The 18,866-nt window shown below is 32.5% G+C and overlaps 1 protein-coding gene across 5 annotated transcripts in view; it reads left to right on the top strand.

The window, feature by feature from the left end:
• Lrp1b (LDL receptor related protein 1B) overlaps nucleotides 1-18,866 on the top strand; it is a 1,779,935-nt gene that overhangs the window by 835,593 nt on the left and 925,476 nt on the right. The window lies entirely within an intron of this gene.

The raw sequence follows: 18,866 nt of genomic DNA, 5'->3' as shown, positions 1-18,866 counted from the left end.
GCTAATTGGTAGTAGCTACTTGTGTTTGTGGACCTTTTATTTTCCAAGCAAACAGAGTTTTATACATCATTTTTCAAAAATGATTTAAGATTTGTGATTAATTTTGACTTCTCATGTCATAAATTTGACAGAATAATAACTGTCCTTTCTTTCCTACATAGTACCATAAATACTAAAAAATGTTGTTATGTTCACTGACTCCCTCTGTCTCTCTCATCTATCAGCTTTCCACATGAGAGTAAAAACTTTTATTTGCACATTCCTGGAGAACTACACATGAAAATTTTAACATGTGTCCAGTTATTTTACAATTTACAGTGAAAATGATTAACCTACAAATACTGCCACCATAAAAATCTCTAGAGAAATAAAGAAAAATATATATAATCAAATTGAAAAGAAAATAAAATTCTGTAATATAATATGATTTTCAAATGTGGAACGGTGATTTTGATTTAGTAATTATAATTTATTAAAGTAGTTGATAAATGTTAATATAACAGTTTAGGGATCATTATTCAATATAATAAAATAATACTATGAAATTTTTGATGTTAGAGTATATAAATTAATGATTATAAAAGTGAAATATGAAGATATGAGTTTTAATACTTCAGGGAATAGAAAAGAAATGTTTAAAAAATTGAGTTCAACATTTTGAAAACTACAATAACATAAAAAATGATGAAGCTGTCTTTCATAAGCATGGACTAAAAGTCCTAATGAGAGCAATGGATGATAGCTATTTCAAGGATTCTATGGAGAATCCTCATTCATAATAAAAGGCAAATAACAAATTGTATCAGCAAAAGGAATGCTGCCCATAATCATCAGTTAGAAATTGTTTGAACACAAGCACAAGTCCTTTATCACATTAGTGGTTACCTTAACTAATCCAGACATATTTGTCAAAGGAAAATGAAATATTGAATAGTCAAAAAGCTAGAATATTCTCTAGCTAGCTAATTATTTTCCAAACTTAACTAAGCAACTTTTTCCTTCACTTAACATGCTGGAATGATAGTAGCATCTGTACTTCAATATGTAGTTAAAATTATTTAGTAAATCCAGGGAAAAATCAAATAATTGCACATCAGAATATTTGTAGAAAATTATCTGCAACTTAGAATGCATTTATTTATACAACAGTTTTTAGTAAATCTAGAAAAATAAAGAGAATAATTTTGTTAAACAATTCACAAAATGCTAAATAGAATATTAATGTTTGAACGAAAAAAATGAATGCACTAGAAATATTTTAATCAGAGTAAATAATTTTTGATGAAGTCAGATTTATGCCATACAATTTGAAAGTCATTTTAGAAAAAAAAGTGGTTAAATGTGTGGAAGTAATTTAATGATAGGTGTGGGGCAGGAGTGTGAGCAGAGCTGAGCTCCTTTGTCATGCTTATAAACCATTTATGTTATCAACATGTCACAGAATGGCTGCCATTAGATATGATGGGTTCTGCCTTTACCATGACAGTTTGTGAGTTTATAATGAAGTCTGAATATTCCTTGCATGTATAATTACTCGAAATCTCTATCACACCATTTAAGCAAAAATAATGAACTGATCAAGTTTGTTTGAATATCAGTCAATAACTACATTCCAGAGATTATCTCTGCAAATTTTGTCCTCATCATTTTTAGGCACTATTCTCTGAATTTACCTGAAAAGAATATTCAGCATTGAAAAAAAAATATTTTAGAAAGATTTTTCAAAGGATTACTGTGAGAAAATCAATATAGATAAAACTGGCTTGCATTTAAAACTTACATAACAATATAGAAATGAACATTTGATTACAATGTGAAAAATGTTATTGTGTATCTTATCTCTTTGTATGTCTACTCTGTCTCTGTGGATTATACAGGAGAAAGAATGTCTTTCATGTTTCTTAATAAACAAAATTTTGATTCAAATTCAGATATATTAGGCAATTCTGAATGACTATAAAGAAACTAGTTGTGGAATCTAAACTCTATGTTTTGTTTCTCTACAAAAGAAAGACAAATCTACCTAAATAATATGTACATTTTATTGAGTAGATAAATGAGTGTCTGTAGCATTTAGCACATTAAAGCAGTTATTATTCCTCTTTTTCTGATGAGACAACTAAGTCTCTGGAAAACTATATAATAGCACACAATAAGTGTTGGCTATAGGTTTGGGTTTGGCTCAGTCTTCATAGCTTTTTGTAAATACCACATTTAGATTAAACATTTTATTTTTCATTTTAGCAAACCAAAGTTATTACATCTACTAATCTTAGTATAAAAGCTAATAAAACCAATAGAAGAGAAGTATAAAAGTCTTGAAAGAGACATAGAAAAAATGAATTTTGACAGAAAGCTGTTATTTGGAAAGGCCTACAAAGAATTCTGATCTGGCCCCCTTGGGAATTCTACCTTTAGTATTGAGAATCACTCCCAAGCAGTACTGTGGTAAAATGTATATGAGTGATCAATAACACATTCAAGAGATTATTAACCAAGGAGCATTAGGGAAAATGAAAGATATATATATATATCTTATTAAATTTTGTTCTTCTTATGGAACCACCATTTGATCCAGCTATCCCACTCCTTGATCCCACTCCAAAGGACTTAAAATCAGCATTCTATAGTAACGCAGCCACATCAATGTTCATAGCAGCTCAATTCACAATAGCTAAACTGTAGAAGCAACCTAGATGCCCTTCAATAGATGAATAGATAAAGAAACTGATATAAATACACAATGAAATATTACTCGGAATTGAAAGAGAATAAAATTATGGCATTTGCAAGTAAATGTATAGAGTTGGAGAATATCATACTAAGCAAAGTAAGCCAATTCCAAAAAACAAAGATCAGATGTTCTCTTTGATAAATGAATGCTAATCCATATTGGGGAGGAGGGAGGCATGGGAAAAATGGAGGAATTTTCATTGGGCAAAGGAGACAGTGGAGAGGGAGGGTGCATGGGGGCAGAAAAGATGGTGGAATGAGATGGACATCATTACTCTAGGTACATGTATGACTGCACATATGCTATGACATTACATAATGTACAACCATAAAAATGTAAAGTTGTGCTGCAATTGTGTACAATGAATCAAAATAATATTCTGCCATCATATATATCCAATTAAAATTAAATTAATTAATTAAAAATTTTAAAAATAAATTTGAGTTATATTTATTATTTAGCATTGTATGCTAAAAGTTGCAAACTTTGAAAATAATTTTGGAATTAGATGTTTTTTAAGCAAAAGTCATTTTTTAATAAAGTATTCACACAAGATGTATTGTAGCACCTAAATGTTTCCCAAAATTTCTTGTTGGAGAACATGAGGTAAAGACATCAATGCCACAAATAAATCCCAATGCTGGCATTTAGAAGAATGGTTATCTCCATCTTTTTTTTTTCAGACAAAATGCATAGAGATGACTGAGATAAATAAGAATATTTTATGTAATATCTTTTTTAAAATATATCATTTTTTGTAGAAGTAGTTGGACACAATACCTTTATTTTATTTATTTATTTTCATGTCATACTGAGGATCAAACACAGGGCCTCACATGTGATAGGCGAGTGCTCTACTGCTGAGCCACAACCCTAGTCCGAGTTAATCTCTTATTAAGGACAATAATTCAGAACCATATTGTCACCTTCCAACTGGACCACAGAAACTTTCATTCTGTTTCCATGTGTGATTCTTCAATACACTGAATAATCTGAGAATAACGTTGAAGATTCTAGTATGGTCTTGACCAGATTGCCTTGATACATTCATGGGCTCAACTCCACTCCAGTAGAGTATGCCTGGCAAAAATGAGAAGGATTTTTATTCTCATAGACTTATTAGTATCTGAATTAAATCCATTCACTGGCTTTTATCTTCTTTTCTTAGTCTGTTCTTGAACTCATTTTCCATTTGGTCTTTGCTTAAATCCATTTAGTTAAATTCCTGATTGGATAATTTAATAAGTCTGACAGTTTCCTTCTGTTGTATATCAGTCTTACTTCTTTTCTTTGAGATAGTACTCTAATAATCCTGTAAGACTATGGGAGAACATTCACTGAATGCCTTCTTTGTGCATTAGAAATTTTACATATTGCTCATAACCATCACAAAAAAATTACGCTATGTGTATTATTTTATAATCGTCAGTTATAGATGAAAATGAATTTAAGGCAGTGAAATTTTTTTCTTAAGGTAATAAAAAAATTTTCTTCTTCATCTCTCAATAGATACTTAGTAACAACTGTTCTTACATCTCTTCAACTGTCTGTTTGCCTAATCCCTGCATAAAAATTTCAGAGCCTTCACCACTTCATGTCCACTTCGAAAGATATGTTTAGACAAGTATGACCAGTCCCTATTGTAAATGTAATCTTGAAACAACAAAAATCCACCTGGAGTAATGAAAATGCTAGTCCCCAAAGATAATGCCTTGTATTGAGTCCACACTTGAGAGGATGATTGTGGAATATTGCAGAAACATCCTTAGATTAGCTGATGACCTAATTACACAGAGATCACAAGAGAAAGTTGGCCTACTGTATCCCTAAATCATATGTTAAATATTGAACTCTTAGGAGAGTTCTTCTATAATTATCTTTCTCCATTGGATTGGTGAAACTCACATCTCATTGTTTCAGTTGGTTTTTATATAGTTGGTATTGAAGTTGTGCACTCTAACATGAACTGATGTGTCTGTTTCATTGTTTTCAGTTCTGATGAAATGATTGTAATGCTCTACTGCTTAAAATGAAAATAATTTTCAAGCTGTCCATTTCTCAGGATACCATGCAAACCCATTATCTAGCTACTCTGCAAGCAGCTGACCTACCTTGCCCGTTGTTCTCTACACTAGTCCCAGGTTCCACCTAAAAAGTACCACCTGTACTTCCTCTAATGTGTTTTGTTTGCTCATCGTTCTTTACACTATCAAATTCTTTCCAAAAGTTTTTCCATTGAGGTTAGCACCTTGAACATGGGAATTTATGCTTTTAATTCTGCACTGCAGATGAAGTGTATTTAATAATTGATTAGTTCTGGTTAGAGCATTGTTTTAGAAAGCATTCAGAACTTGGTCAGCTTATACCTAAGAAGAATTAAGAAATAATAACAACAACCATTCTTATTTTTAAAATAAAATGAGATTTTTTCATAAAGACTGTCCACTCTTCCACCAAAAAAAAAAAAAATGGGAATAGTTTTTCTTGGATTTTTAAGCTGTTTAGAATCCAATTTCTTTCTATCAGTGTATCTTGTGGAGAGGTAAAGTTTGCATAAGAGTCTTGGCTGCAGTAACTAGCTTTATATCATTCCCTGCCAAAGTGCATCTAACCCATGAGAATATTACAGCACTATATCCAAAGATACCTTTTTAAACTGCTGTTCTGTAAGCAAATACATGTTTTATTGTATTTTTAGTGCTTTTTAAATGCTCCTCATCTTTTTATTACACTTATGTGGAAACATTAAAAGTGGCTTTTTTTTCTGAGACATGGTTTCATGTTTTTTTGTTGGGGAGAAGTGTGGGGGGATGCCGTGAAGCTAATTAATACAGGGAATTACTCTTGGGGTCTGAAATTTTAGTGAGGAGATTAAACAATCCATTGAGTGTAAGATAAATGAAAGTTAAAATTGCCAACTATGTAAGTCTGAGAACACATTTCAGATATGTAAGTGTATTATTGATACCATACACTTAAAGTTCTAACCATTACATTAAATTGTTAATTTTTACGGTATTTGATAAATTTATACTTTGAGGTAAATAACTTGTTCTGATTTACAGTCAATACATAGCCATCAAAACCTTTCTAAATGTCTAGCTCAACAACAAAAACGAAAAACAGAACAAGAAAACCTCTTCGTACTGTTTCTCTATAAATTTGTCTTTGTTGTTATTCCAGCTATATTCTTGTCAGGCTATAGAGACTATTACTATCTTATTGTTGTTTGTCAACAAGCGTGAAACTTGCCAAAGCAGAAATTAGGAATATGCTAGACCTCATTATTTGTATGCATTTTTTTCTAAGCTTTTAAAAAATATGTTTGTACACACATTAGACAGAAATATATTCCCATAGAAGTTGTGCTTGACATTGTATAAAACTTCTGAATCATTATTTTCAAAGTTAGTATTTTTTGTGTAAATTCACGTGTGATTAATTTATTAATCAATTTTTTGATAATCTAAGTAGGAATTTCTGAGTGTTTCTATTATTGCACATGATATTTAGAAGGTTGATTTTTACCAGTCAGAAGTTTGAAGGGCATACTCATTTTGTCGTGAGTTAGTCTCATAATATATTTGATATCCATAATATTTAATTATTGAAGCTTGTGTTTTTTGACCAGACAGACTTCATTTCAACGAAAGAAAGAAGAAAGTTGGCAAAAAGAGAAAGGGATAAGAGATATGTATTTTTTTAACCTTAAACATAATAGCTTATTTTCTTTATTTTTTTAACTTTATTTTGTGTTTTCCTAAGAGATTTTCATCAGGTAAAATGAGTATGTTTCTTCCTCATATTTCCTGACCTTCAGAGGTTTTTAATTTTGTAGAGACATTTATAAGATATTAGAAACTCATCATAAAAAAATAAAGACAGTGTGCAATAGGAAGCTAATTAAGCAAGGTAATAAAACTGGCATGTAGCATTTCATTTTTTGATTAAGATTCTTGTTTTCCTATTTTTTCCCAGTCTATAACATCTTGTGATTTGCAGCTTTATCTTAACAATGGGCTTTGTATTTGTCTCACCTCTGTATTTGGGCTGAGTTGATGTGGTCCTATCTCTGTGATTGACTAGCTACCTGACCCTATGCAAATCATTTGAAAACAAAAGAACGTGTTCACATAGCTGCTAGAATTCCACATCTAAATATACTCCCCACTTCCTTTCCCTTTTGCTTTCTTTTCTTGTACTTTATGTTGGGAGAGGGGAGAGACAGACAGACATGTATTTGTATTTTCTTCTTATGTCCTCCTTTTTGTCCACCCTGTTAATCACTCACATACCTTCATCCTTTTATAGTACCATTAGTACCATACAGTACCATTACCTAAAATAAGAACATATTTTTGGAACACCAGTTCCAAAAAATGATCTTGAAACAATGATTTTTGTGATCAGGTGAGTTTGGCAAATTTTACAAGTTATATAACTTTATTGAAGACTTAGAATATCAGTAGCCTGTATGGGAAAGATAGTAGCATGACTCAGACATAACTTTCCTATGTTCATAGATGAATACATAACCAGTTAACTCAACATCATGTACAACCACAAAAATGGAAAGTTATACTCCAGGTATGCATTATATGTCAAAATATATTCTACGATCATGTATAACTAAAAAGAATAAATTTAAAAAGCTATGAGAATTTCTTCAGTAAAATAAGTGTTAACTTTGTTCAGTTTAGGGTTTCTTTAATGCATTTGCATTAAATGCATCTGAACACTTTTTTGGTGTGTTCGTGACGGATTTGTGAACATGTTTCTGTATGGGTGCTTGTTTCTAAAAATAAATTATGAGTATATACAAGCATCTAATATGTATTAATATTTCAAATATCTATTTTTTATTTTCTCTGAGAATGTTTTTAAAGACCTCCGGGGAAAGCCTTTTAGAATTTGAAACTCCTATCACTTTTTAAATATATTTACTATATTTTTAGCTAAACCACTGAAAGCCATATATGCAAGAAAATATAGAACTTTCTTGTAACAACAGTTTTTTTAGCTTTTTCTTCCCTGGGATTCAACTACATTCAGTCTGTACACAGAAGGTTATAGAATCAAATCTCATATGCACTGAGATATTGAAGAGAAACCAAAGACTCCTCAGAATATGAATTTAAAGGAATAAAAACATAACAAAGATTTAGACATATGTGAAATTCATTCTAAGAAGGGGCCTAGCCTAGAAGGTGATTAATGGTGGAGGAACATGGAATGTACTCCATAAGTAATTTAGAAATGCAGTTGGTATCAAATAATTTGAGGTTAATTACAAAAAAATTTCATGTCTTAAATAAGGTCACAGAGGCAGAACTTCTTTACAGTAAAACATCAATATCAAATAATGGAATCGTTATAAAGAAAATGAAGGCTTTAAAAAATATAAATATTTTGAATTATGGGATTAGGTTAAATCTATACAAAAATATGTGCATATATATGCATGTGCATGTATATATACACACATATATACATATATGGTATATTTGGAACCCATTTACAAGTACTCCACTTGTCAAAAAAGGTAGAATCTTTATAATGGAAAACTGTTAATTTCTGAATACCTCAGAAAACTCACAAAGATTAAATTATGCAATTCTCTGCTTTATTGTTATTCTCTCCAAAAAACTTGGAGGTTTGATTTCTTGGATACTATGATATTAGGAAAGAAGTTTTGAAGATAATTTTTGTTGGTAATTGTGTCACTTGGATATCTAAGCAGTAGTGATAGTTAATGAATGAACATTCTGACTTATATATTAGCTTCTTCAGAGTCTGATAATCAAGAAACGATTCCCCAAATCCTGATAATCTTTTTAAAAAATATTTATTTTTTAGTTGTAAGTGGACACATAATATCTTTACTTCATTTTTATGTGGTGCTGAGGATCGAACCCAGTGCCTCACACATGCTAGACATGCACTCTACTACTGAGCTACAACCCCAACTCAAAAGCATGATAATTTGGTGAACAATTCAAATAGTTTCTGAAATTGCAAATATAATTGTTAGATCTTAAATCTGTTGTTACATTTTGATTTAGAAATGCTTTTAGTCTGTCCTTACACTACTTTGTAAATTTTTGTCATCTTAATGAAAACACTTATTTGATAAATTTATATAAGTTCTCCTTGCAACAATAATCATTTTACTGTTAAGAATAACCAAAACATTTTAAAACTTCTTGTGTTAAGATATTACTCAACAGTAATTTATGTATGTGTATTAAGTAAAATATTTAGTACACTTTTATTCAAAAAGTAAATAGTTATATATTCCAAAACCAAGTGGTGGAGAAAATCTTTTATACTATTGATCAACAATGAGTCTTAACTCTCTAACGTTTAAATAAATCATGTTTTAAAACATGCCCTTATAATATGATAGAGTAATGACTCTTAGTTTTACAGCTTTACAGACACATACAAATATTCTTTATAAATTCAAAGGAGCTTCTGTCTCAGATTTTTTATGTTGGGTAACATTGTTTGCATTTTGAAAATAATAGTAAAAGCAGCAAAAATACTCCATAGAATGTCTTGTTGCTTGATATAGTAGTTTAGCTTTTATATACTGATCAGAATAATTTATTATACCTATGAAATAACTCACTTAGACTTAAGATTTATTTTTTTAAATATTTTTTAATTGTTGATGTACCTTTATTTGTTATTTACTTATGTGTGGTGCTGAGGATCGAACCCAGTCCTTCACACATGCTAGGCAAGTGCTCTGCCACTGAGCCACAATTCCAGCCCAGTTTTATTTTTATGTAATTTAAAAATACATAGAAACTTTGGAATCATGGGCAGTATATGAAATCAAAATTATTATAAAGTCTCTAATTTTTCTTTAAAAAAGGTCCATTGTATCTTAAGAAATATTCTTTTTTTTCTGATATTGGCTTATCAATTTAGTTTCTGTGCAGGGGAGAAAAACTTGCTCCTTAAATCATGAATTACTTTAATACAGAATGTTCTCAAAATTGTTGGAAGAGATCAAAGGAAATTGAAGGATGTGCTTTTAAAAACAACACACAAAACAAAGCAGCACTTTAGGAACCACTATTTCTTAGGCCTCCCCTGGAACTATGCTCAAAGCAAGAGCCCATTACTGTTTCTGGTGCTGCCTGAAAATGAGTCTGAACACACCTAATTCCAAGAATTAGGAGAGCTTATAATGAGGCCATTGCCATTATCACTACAACCCACACCTCTTCTTGTCACACAGAAAGCAGAATGATGTACACTCGAACACTACTTTAAGCACAAATTCTTTTTCTTTCAATTATGTTTTCCAGTTGAAAAAAAAAGATATTGGTTGCTCAAAGCATTACAATGCTCTTGATACATTTGATTCAAGTGGGTTATGAATTCTTATTTTTACCACGTGTACAGATTGCAGGATCACATTGGTTATACATCCACGTTTATACATACTGCTATACTAGTGTCTGTTTTATTCTGCTGCCATTCCTATCCCCTTCCTATCCCCCCTTCCCTCCCCTCCCCTCCCATCTTCTCTCTCTACCCCCTCTACTGTAATTCATTTCTTCTCTTTTTTCCCCCTTTCCCCTCACATCCTCTTATATGTAATTTTGCATAACAATGAGGGTCTCCTTCCATTTCTATGCAATTCCCCTTCTCTCTCCCATTCCCTCCCACCTCTCATCCCTGTTTAATGGTAATCGTCTTCTCATGCTCTTCCTCCCTGCTCTGTTTTGAGTTGCCCTCCTTATATCAAAGAAGACATTAGGCATTTGTTTTTTAGGGATTGGCTAGCTTCACTTAGCATAATCTACTCTAATGCCATCTGTTTCCCGGCAAATGCCATAATTTTGTTAGATTTTAGTGCTGATTAATATTCCATTGTGTACAAATGCCACATTTTATTTTTATCCATTCATCTATTGACTGGCATCTAGGTTGGTTCCACATTCTAGTTATTGTGAATTGTGCTGCTGTGAACATTGATGTAGCTGTATCCCTATAGTATGCTATTTTTTAGGTCTTTGGGGAATAGTCCGAGAAAGGGATTAGCTGGGTTGAATAGCTGGTTCCATTCCCAGCTTTCCCAGGAATCTCCATACTGTTTTCCAGATTGGCTGCACCAATTTGCAGTCCCACCAGCAATGTACAAGTATACCCTTTTCCCCACATCCTCACCAGCACTTGTTGTTGTTTGACTTCAGAATGGCTGCCAATCTTACTGGAATGAGATGGTATCATAGGGTGGTTTTAATTTGCATTTCTCTGACTGCTAGAGATGGTGAGCATTTTTTCGTGTATTTGTTGATGAATTGTATGTCCTTCTCTGAGAAGTGTCTGTTCAGGTCCTTGGCCCATTTGTTGATTGGGTTATTTGTTTTCTTATTGTTTAATTTTTTGAGTTCTTTGTATACTCTGGATATTAGGGCTCTATGGGCTCTATCTGAAGTGTGAGGAGTAAAAATTTGTTCCCAGGATGTAGCTCCCTATTTACCTCTCTTATTGTTTTGAGTATGTCCCATTTGTTGATTCTTGATTTTTAACTCTTGTGCTATAAGTGTCCTATTAAGGAATTTGGAGCTTGACACCACGAGATGGAGATTAGAGCCAACTTTTTCTTCTATCAGATGCAGAGTTTCTTGTTTGATCCCTAGCTCTTTGATCTATTTTGAGTTAACTTTTGTGCATGGCAAGAGAAAGGGATTCAGTTTCATTTTGTTGCATATGGATTTCCAGTTTTCCCAGCACCATTTGTTGAAGATGCTCTCCTTTCTCCATTGCATGCTTTTAGCACCTTTGTCTAATATAAGGTAGTTGTAATTTTTTGGATTGGTCTCTGTGCCCTCTATTCTGTACTATTAGTCCACCCACCTGTTTTGGTACCAGTACCATGCTGTTTTGTTACGATTGCTCTGAAGCATAGTTTAAAGTCTGGTATCACTATACCGCCTGTTTCACTCTTCCTGCTTAGAATTGCTTTTGCTATTCTGGTTCTTTTATTTTTCCAGATAAATTTCATGATTGCTTTATCTATTTCTACAAGAAATGCCATTGGGATTTTGATTGGAATTGCATTAAATTAAACCTATAGAGTACTTTTGATAGTATTGCCATTTTGATGATGTTAGTTCTGCCTATCCATGAACAGGGTATATTTTTCCATCTTCTAAGATCTTCTATTTCTCTCTTTAGGGTTCTGTAGTTTTCATTGTATAAATCTTTGAACTCTTTTGTTGATTCCCAAGTATTTTATTTATTTATTTATTTTTGAGGATATTGTGAATGGGGTGGTTGTCCTCAATTCCATTTCAAAGGATTTGTTGCTGATATACAGGAATGCCTTTGATTTATGCATGTTGATTTTATATCCTGGCACTTTGCTGAATTCATTTACTAGCTCTAGAAGTTTCTTTGTAGAACCTTTCGGGTCTGCTACGTATAGGATCATTTATCTGCAAATAGTGCCAATTTAAGTTCTTCTTTTCCTATCTTTATGCCTTTAATTTCTTTCATCTGTCTAATTGCTCTGGCCAGTGTTTCGAGAAATATGTTGAATAGAAGTGGTGAGAGAGGGCATCCCTGTCTTGTTCCAGATTTTAGAGGCAATGCCTTCAATTTTTCTTCATTTAGAATGATGCTAGCCTGAGGCTTAGCATAGATATCTTTTACAATGTTGAGGTAAGTTCCTGTTATCCCTAGTTTTTCTAGTGTTTTGAACATAAAGGGATGCTCTACTTTGTCGAATGCTTTTTCTGCATCTATCGAGATGATCATATGGTTCTTATCTTTAAGTCTATTGATGCAGTGAATAACATTTATTGATTTCCATATATTGAACCAGCCTTGCATCCCAGGGATGAATCCTACTTGATCATGGTGCACAATTTTTTTGATATGTTTTTGTATCCGATTTGCCAGAATTTTATTGAGGATTTTTGCATCTAAGTTCATTAGAGATATTGGTCTGTAGTTTTCTTTCTTTGAAGTGTCTTTGTCTGGTTTCAGAATCAGGGTGATGTTGGCCTCGTAGAATGAATTTGGAAGAGCTCCCTCTTTTTCTATTTCCTGAGATAACTTGAAAAGTATTGGTATTAGTTTTTCTTTAAAGGTTTTGTAAAACTCTGCTCTATACCCTTCCGGTCCTGGGCTTTTCTTGTTTGGTAGTCTTTTGATGGCTTCTTCTATTTCCTCCATTGATATTGATCTGTTTAAGTTGTGTGTATAAGATAAGCAAACTTCTGAATGCACATTGCTGTATGTATATACGTGGCCATATAACCAATGTGATCCTTTAACCTGTACATGTGGAAAAATGGGAATTCATACCCCATTTGAATCAAATGTATGATATGTCAAGATCATTGTATTGTCATGAGCAACTAATAAAAAATGAATTAACAAGTATAACTTTATTCCTCAAGCTCATGAGGAGAAGATAGTTTTAAAATTTTCAATCTCCTCAAATGGACAGAGAATAGAATGAGGTTGAGAGACCCAATCCAGAGTATGCAATGGAATTAATTTTGGTGTCACTGTAACTGATTTCTTATTGGGCTTTGTGTCCCTTGAGAATTTAAAATGTCCTTTTCTTACTGATATGGCTTCTGGATGTGTGTATGTCACCTTGTGATTTTCATAATTTCATATCTTGGAGTCATTAATTTACTTTAAAAAAAAAGACTCCCATATTTTTTCCAAGATACTCTATTAGGTCCAGTGGATTAATTGTATCTTTCAAGGTATTTCAACTTCCGTCATGGCTATCCATGTCAAAAGCTTGTCTGGTAGGAAGAAAGATGATATCACTGAATTCTATGGACACACAAATGCAGAATTTGTATATAAGTGGCTTTTTTTTCATATTGTTTGTCTTTTCTTCCCTGAGAGTTATGTCTCTCAAGTTATGAACAGGAACCACTTCTAGTCAATTAAAAAAAATATCATTTAAAAATATAGTAAGGCTTTCCTTTAGGTTTTTCTCTGGAATGATATTGATACTTACTTCAACTTACACCTATAAAACTTGCTTTGTAAAAAATAAATAACTAAATAAATTAGAGCTATCATATTTATCTCCATAACAATTTTGGGCTTAAGGGAATGCACTATGACTTTGCTTACTCATGGAAAGAGCCATGGGGAATAACACCGGGTGCTCATATAATTTGTGTAAAAAATATTTGTTGGCAAAATAATGATAATAGAGACAAAGTGCTTTTAATGTACAAATTATGCAAATAGTCATCTCAGTGTTCCATCCCATTCTACATGTTTAGCTTGAGCTTTTATCTGTAGCTCTCAAGTAAAGTTCATTCTATATCCATGATATGCATACAAAATTATGTGGAGAGTCAGTGTAATCATTTTAATATACTTAATCAACCTTATTTTCTAACATTTTTCCTTGAATTTTACAGATAATAAATTTTTCACAGTTCATATTCTATATATTACCTGCTTCATTCATTAATGTACACAGTGGCCCTGGAGAATGAACCTAGAAAGCAAGCATTTTAAACTAAACTATATCCCGAGCCTTATTTTACTTTATTTTGAGACAGGGTCTTGCTTAATTACTGAGGTTGGCCTCAAAATTGCAATTCTCCTGCCTTAGCCTCCCAAGTAGCTGGACTTATAGGTGTGGGTCACTGCATCAATACATGATTTAAATGTAATCATCATTATACAAAATTGAAAAGTATTAGCAGGTTATTCTAGCCAACTATAAAGCAAACATATTTTCTTACAGTTTTTTTGTTGGAGCTTTTATAAGAGACATTATTTTAAGACTAATAATATATCTCTTTTGGCTTGGATAGAGAACAAGTGCTATTAGGTGGGCATTGACATATTATGTAATGTGTACACACATAGATTGAATGAATTCTTATGAGTTATTTCAGAATTTACTATCAGCAATTATTTTATTATTATGAATTTCAGTTGATTATTCTCTAGTTTTGCTTTTATTTCCCAATGAACGCAAGTAGAGTCTTAAAAATCTGAGTTCCTACAGAATTAATTTCAACAACTACTTTATTATCATATCTGGATTTCATTCTCAGTTGAGTCTATGGCCATACCACCCTGAATGCGCCTGATCTCATTCTCAGTTGAGTATTCTATAGTTCTCCTTTCTTTTGTCTTAAATATACAACTACATTTATTTACCAACTTACCCATGTGGAGTTCTTGTAGAAATCCTTAGAAAAGTAACATCCCAGTTTCCATTTGGATGACCCAGAGGCTAACTTTGGGAAAGAGATATCTAAGGTAGAGGATTCTAAGGTTGTCATTGTAGAATCATTCTAGATTTAAATATTTCTAATGTCACTCCCCTCTTCAGATGACCTAATACTTTTCAGTATACTTCAATGTTTCTCTTAAAAAATAGTTCCCACACATGTCAAATTAAAAGAATTACTTGGTGATTGATTTTGATTGTTGGCATTGGCTCTTTTAAAAAACGGAACAATCCGAAGACTTTTATTGATATTTTTGCAATGCATATTTCTCCAAAACTAGTGCCATTTCATGACCTTTATGTAATTAATCTTGACAATAGAATAAGGCTAATATCTGAAGTGTTTTTCAGTAGGAACACCGCTGAGGAAGCATTCTACAAATATTTGGTCATTGGGTTTCATGGTTGACATTTCTTTTCCCAGACTGAATATATCTTATATCTGAATCTCTTTATTAAAGAGTTATTCCACAGAAAATGTATCAGTCCAGTCTCTTCTTCACTTATTATACATTACAACTATTGCCTAGGGGATATACATATGATCTTCTATTTGTTTTGATTCTGGTTCAGAGTCTATAGCCTGGGTAAGTTGAGAGATATGGTAAATAAATAATAATCAATAGCAATATAATGATATACAATAATAAATTATATATATAATATGAAGAAAAGGGCTGGGGATGTGGCTCAAGCGGTAGCGCGCTTGCCTGGCATACGTGCGGCCCGGGTTCGATCCTAAGCACCACATACAAACAGAGATGTTGTGTCCGCCGAGAACTTAAATAAATAAATAAATTCTCTCTCTCTCTTAAAAAAAAATATGAAGAGAAGAATAATAATAACATAAAACTATTTTCAAGGACATGAATCAAAAAGTAAAATAATCTAATATATGCAAACAAAACTGTTGAAGGTGTTCAGTTGTTTCAAAGACAAACCTACGGATTTGTCAGTAAATTCTTCCTTTAGCAAACAGGAATAATTTTTGTGTCAAAAATTTTTGTGACTCTAAGTGTCAAAAAATGTTTCTAGGTAGCAGGTAGATAGGCTTATTTCCTATCATGACAATCATGGAAAGTAAGGGCTGTGGAAGTCAAGATGTGGCAGTCTTTTAATGCATGTGGGTATGGTGGCATTAAATCCTCTACACATTTTGTCAGGACATTGTTCTGATCTTTTCCTTTTTATTCACTCAGGCTCACTAGGTTATCATTATTCTTACACTGTTAAATGGAACTGTAATTCCTTGCATTATTGTAACTACTCTGAGTGCTCATTCCTGAATGTTACTGTCTGCCTAATTGTCCTTTCATAGAATTATTCATCCAATCCTTCTTTCCTGGGCAAAGAATAGTGACTTGCCAAATTTGAGCTCATGAGCAAAAGCAAGGAAAATATTCCAGCTGACTTAAGAACAAAGAATCTGGGAATTCGGATCACTCCTATACTTCCTGATGAAGAGGGGCAAGCACAGATATTTAGCAAAGACTTTTTAGCAAATGCTACTGTGAATGTGGAAACAATATTCATTTACAAATATCTACTGGGATCTTACAACACTGTTCTGGACTTTCAAAATACAGCATTGAATTAGATATACAGGATTCCAGCTCTATAGGGCTTATGTATCAAGGGAACAAAGTAGCAAACTCATAAATAACTAATTAAGTTATCCTTGATAAATGCTACAAAGGAAATAAAATTATAGCAACTATATAAACTGATGAGGATGAATGTGTGTGTGTGTGTGTGTGTGTGTGTGTCTGTGTGTGTGTGTGTGTGTGTGTGTGTCTGTGTGTTTGTGTACATGCATGCAGGGATGAGTGGTCTTCTTAATATCAAATGAAACCTTCCTGAGAAACTGACATTTGAGCAAATATCTAAATAAAGAGAGCACAAACCATGCTCATGTCAGATGCTATTCTCTCTGAAGATGAAGTAAAAATGTCTTAGGGAGGAAGCATTCTTTGCAGGTTCAAGAAAAAGTGAAGAAGCAAGTGTAACTGCAACTCAGTGAGCAAGGGAAATGTGATAAAACTACGGCACTAGGAGCCTTGTATGCTATAATTCTGACATGACTTTCCTATGTATATATATGAATACACCAAAGTGAAATTTCACATCATGTACAACCACAAGACTGGGATCCTAATTAGAATAAGATATACTCCATATTTGTACAAATATATCAAAATATACTCTACTGTCACATATAACTACAAAGAACAAATAAAAAAGTAAAATAAAGACAGGATTTTATAGTAAATGGTAGAATTCCATTTCAGACTTTAAGGAAAGGAGTATTATTTTGGAAAATAGAGACCAAATTATTGAGAGTAAAACCATTTTTCACTAAAACTGTGGGCAAAACAAAAAATTCAAATGTATCCCTCTATATTTCAGTTCTTAAGTGGTCTTTGTGGCAAATTTTCATGAGGGAAATACTTTGTAGGGTTTTGACTTAAAGTTGAGCTACAGTTCAGCAAAATATGCATATTTTTAAAGATGCTGATGAAAGCACTTTTTAATAAAAGCAAATCTTCAGATTCACTATGAAGACTCTTCTTCACCTGCCATCAACTTAACAAATACTAAATGTAAAAGTATGGAATTTTTTTTTTGGTATCATCATATATTTGGGTTTAACAGTAATCATTATGGGTGCTTTTTAGTATGCTCAGAAGGGAGTCAGAGAGAGCAATTAAAAAGCTATCCACAAAACTTGGATCCTAATTACCATAAGATATATTCCATGCTTGTATAAATATATCAAAGTAGATTCTACTATCACATATAACTAAAAAGAATCAATTTTTTTTAAAAAAAATTAAAATAAAGGAGTTTTTATGTTGTTGTTTGTTTGTTTGTTTCATTTGTTTGTTTGTTTTTTTTTAAAGAAGCTATTGTGGCCACCCAGAGGAGAGAAGATAGTGTCAAAACAACAAGTAGTAGATACAGAGGAAGGGTGGGCCTTCCTGTGGAAGCCTCAAGATTTGCTAATAGAATGTTGGTAAGGTGGAGAGAGAGGACAGTAGAATGAAAGAAGAGTTCATTTGACTCACTGGTCAAATTGGGAAAGGGTACCACTGTTAAACTGTTTTTGCTGGGGAAATAGAAAAATCCTGAGATCCTTCCAAGTACCTCCACCATAGGAGTTAAGACTGGCTAGTTGCTTATGTTAGAAAGAGGAACTGGGAAATAGTGACAGTGAAGTGGAAGGAACAGGGGCAAATGTTCACTGGTGCCCCTTCCCCTAATAAAAAACAAGAACATCACAGACTCAATGATATTGTCTAACACTGACCCACCACCTCATGCCAGAAGCACCCGCCTTGTCTTTTCCCATAAAATCACACACATTCTATGTAGATCTCAAATCTACTCATAATCAGATCTATTCTTAATGTACATTTATATGTCATTTTATCCATTTAAAAACCATAATCAGAGCCTAAAAGGGGACACTCTTTTATTAGGTAAAGGAAGTAGAAAGGGCTCTACAATGAGACACAGAGTGTATTCTAGGGCCTGTCACAGTCCATCCTAACTGAATTTTTATAATATCATTTTAATTATTGAATCAAGCAGAGACTTTGTTTGCTCAACTAAGTTTATTTAATACTATTTTAAAGGGATAAAGTGAATACATGCTTCCTGATAAAATTTATGATGACACATGAAAATAAAAATGAATGCAATTATATCATTTTATCAGTATTTTCAATTGTGCTAGCAAAGAAATGTGGTATAAAACCTAAACATTAAGCTTTCACTTAAACCATCGAAGAGACATAAATCAAGGAAAATCCAATAGGTTGCCCTACAATCTTACAATTTTTTAACCTCACAGGCTTGGGAGCAATATTTCAATGAAATTAG

The sequence above is a fragment of the Ictidomys tridecemlineatus genome, chromosome 7 (assembly GCF_052094955.1).
Source record: "Ictidomys tridecemlineatus isolate mIctTri1 chromosome 7, mIctTri1.hap1, whole genome shotgun sequence".
In the NCBI taxonomy this organism is placed as follows: Eukaryota; Metazoa; Chordata; class Mammalia; order Rodentia; family Sciuridae; genus Ictidomys; species Ictidomys tridecemlineatus.
The sequence above is the reverse complement of the archived record's forward strand: the minus strand, read 5'-3'. Positions and strand labels throughout refer to the sequence as shown.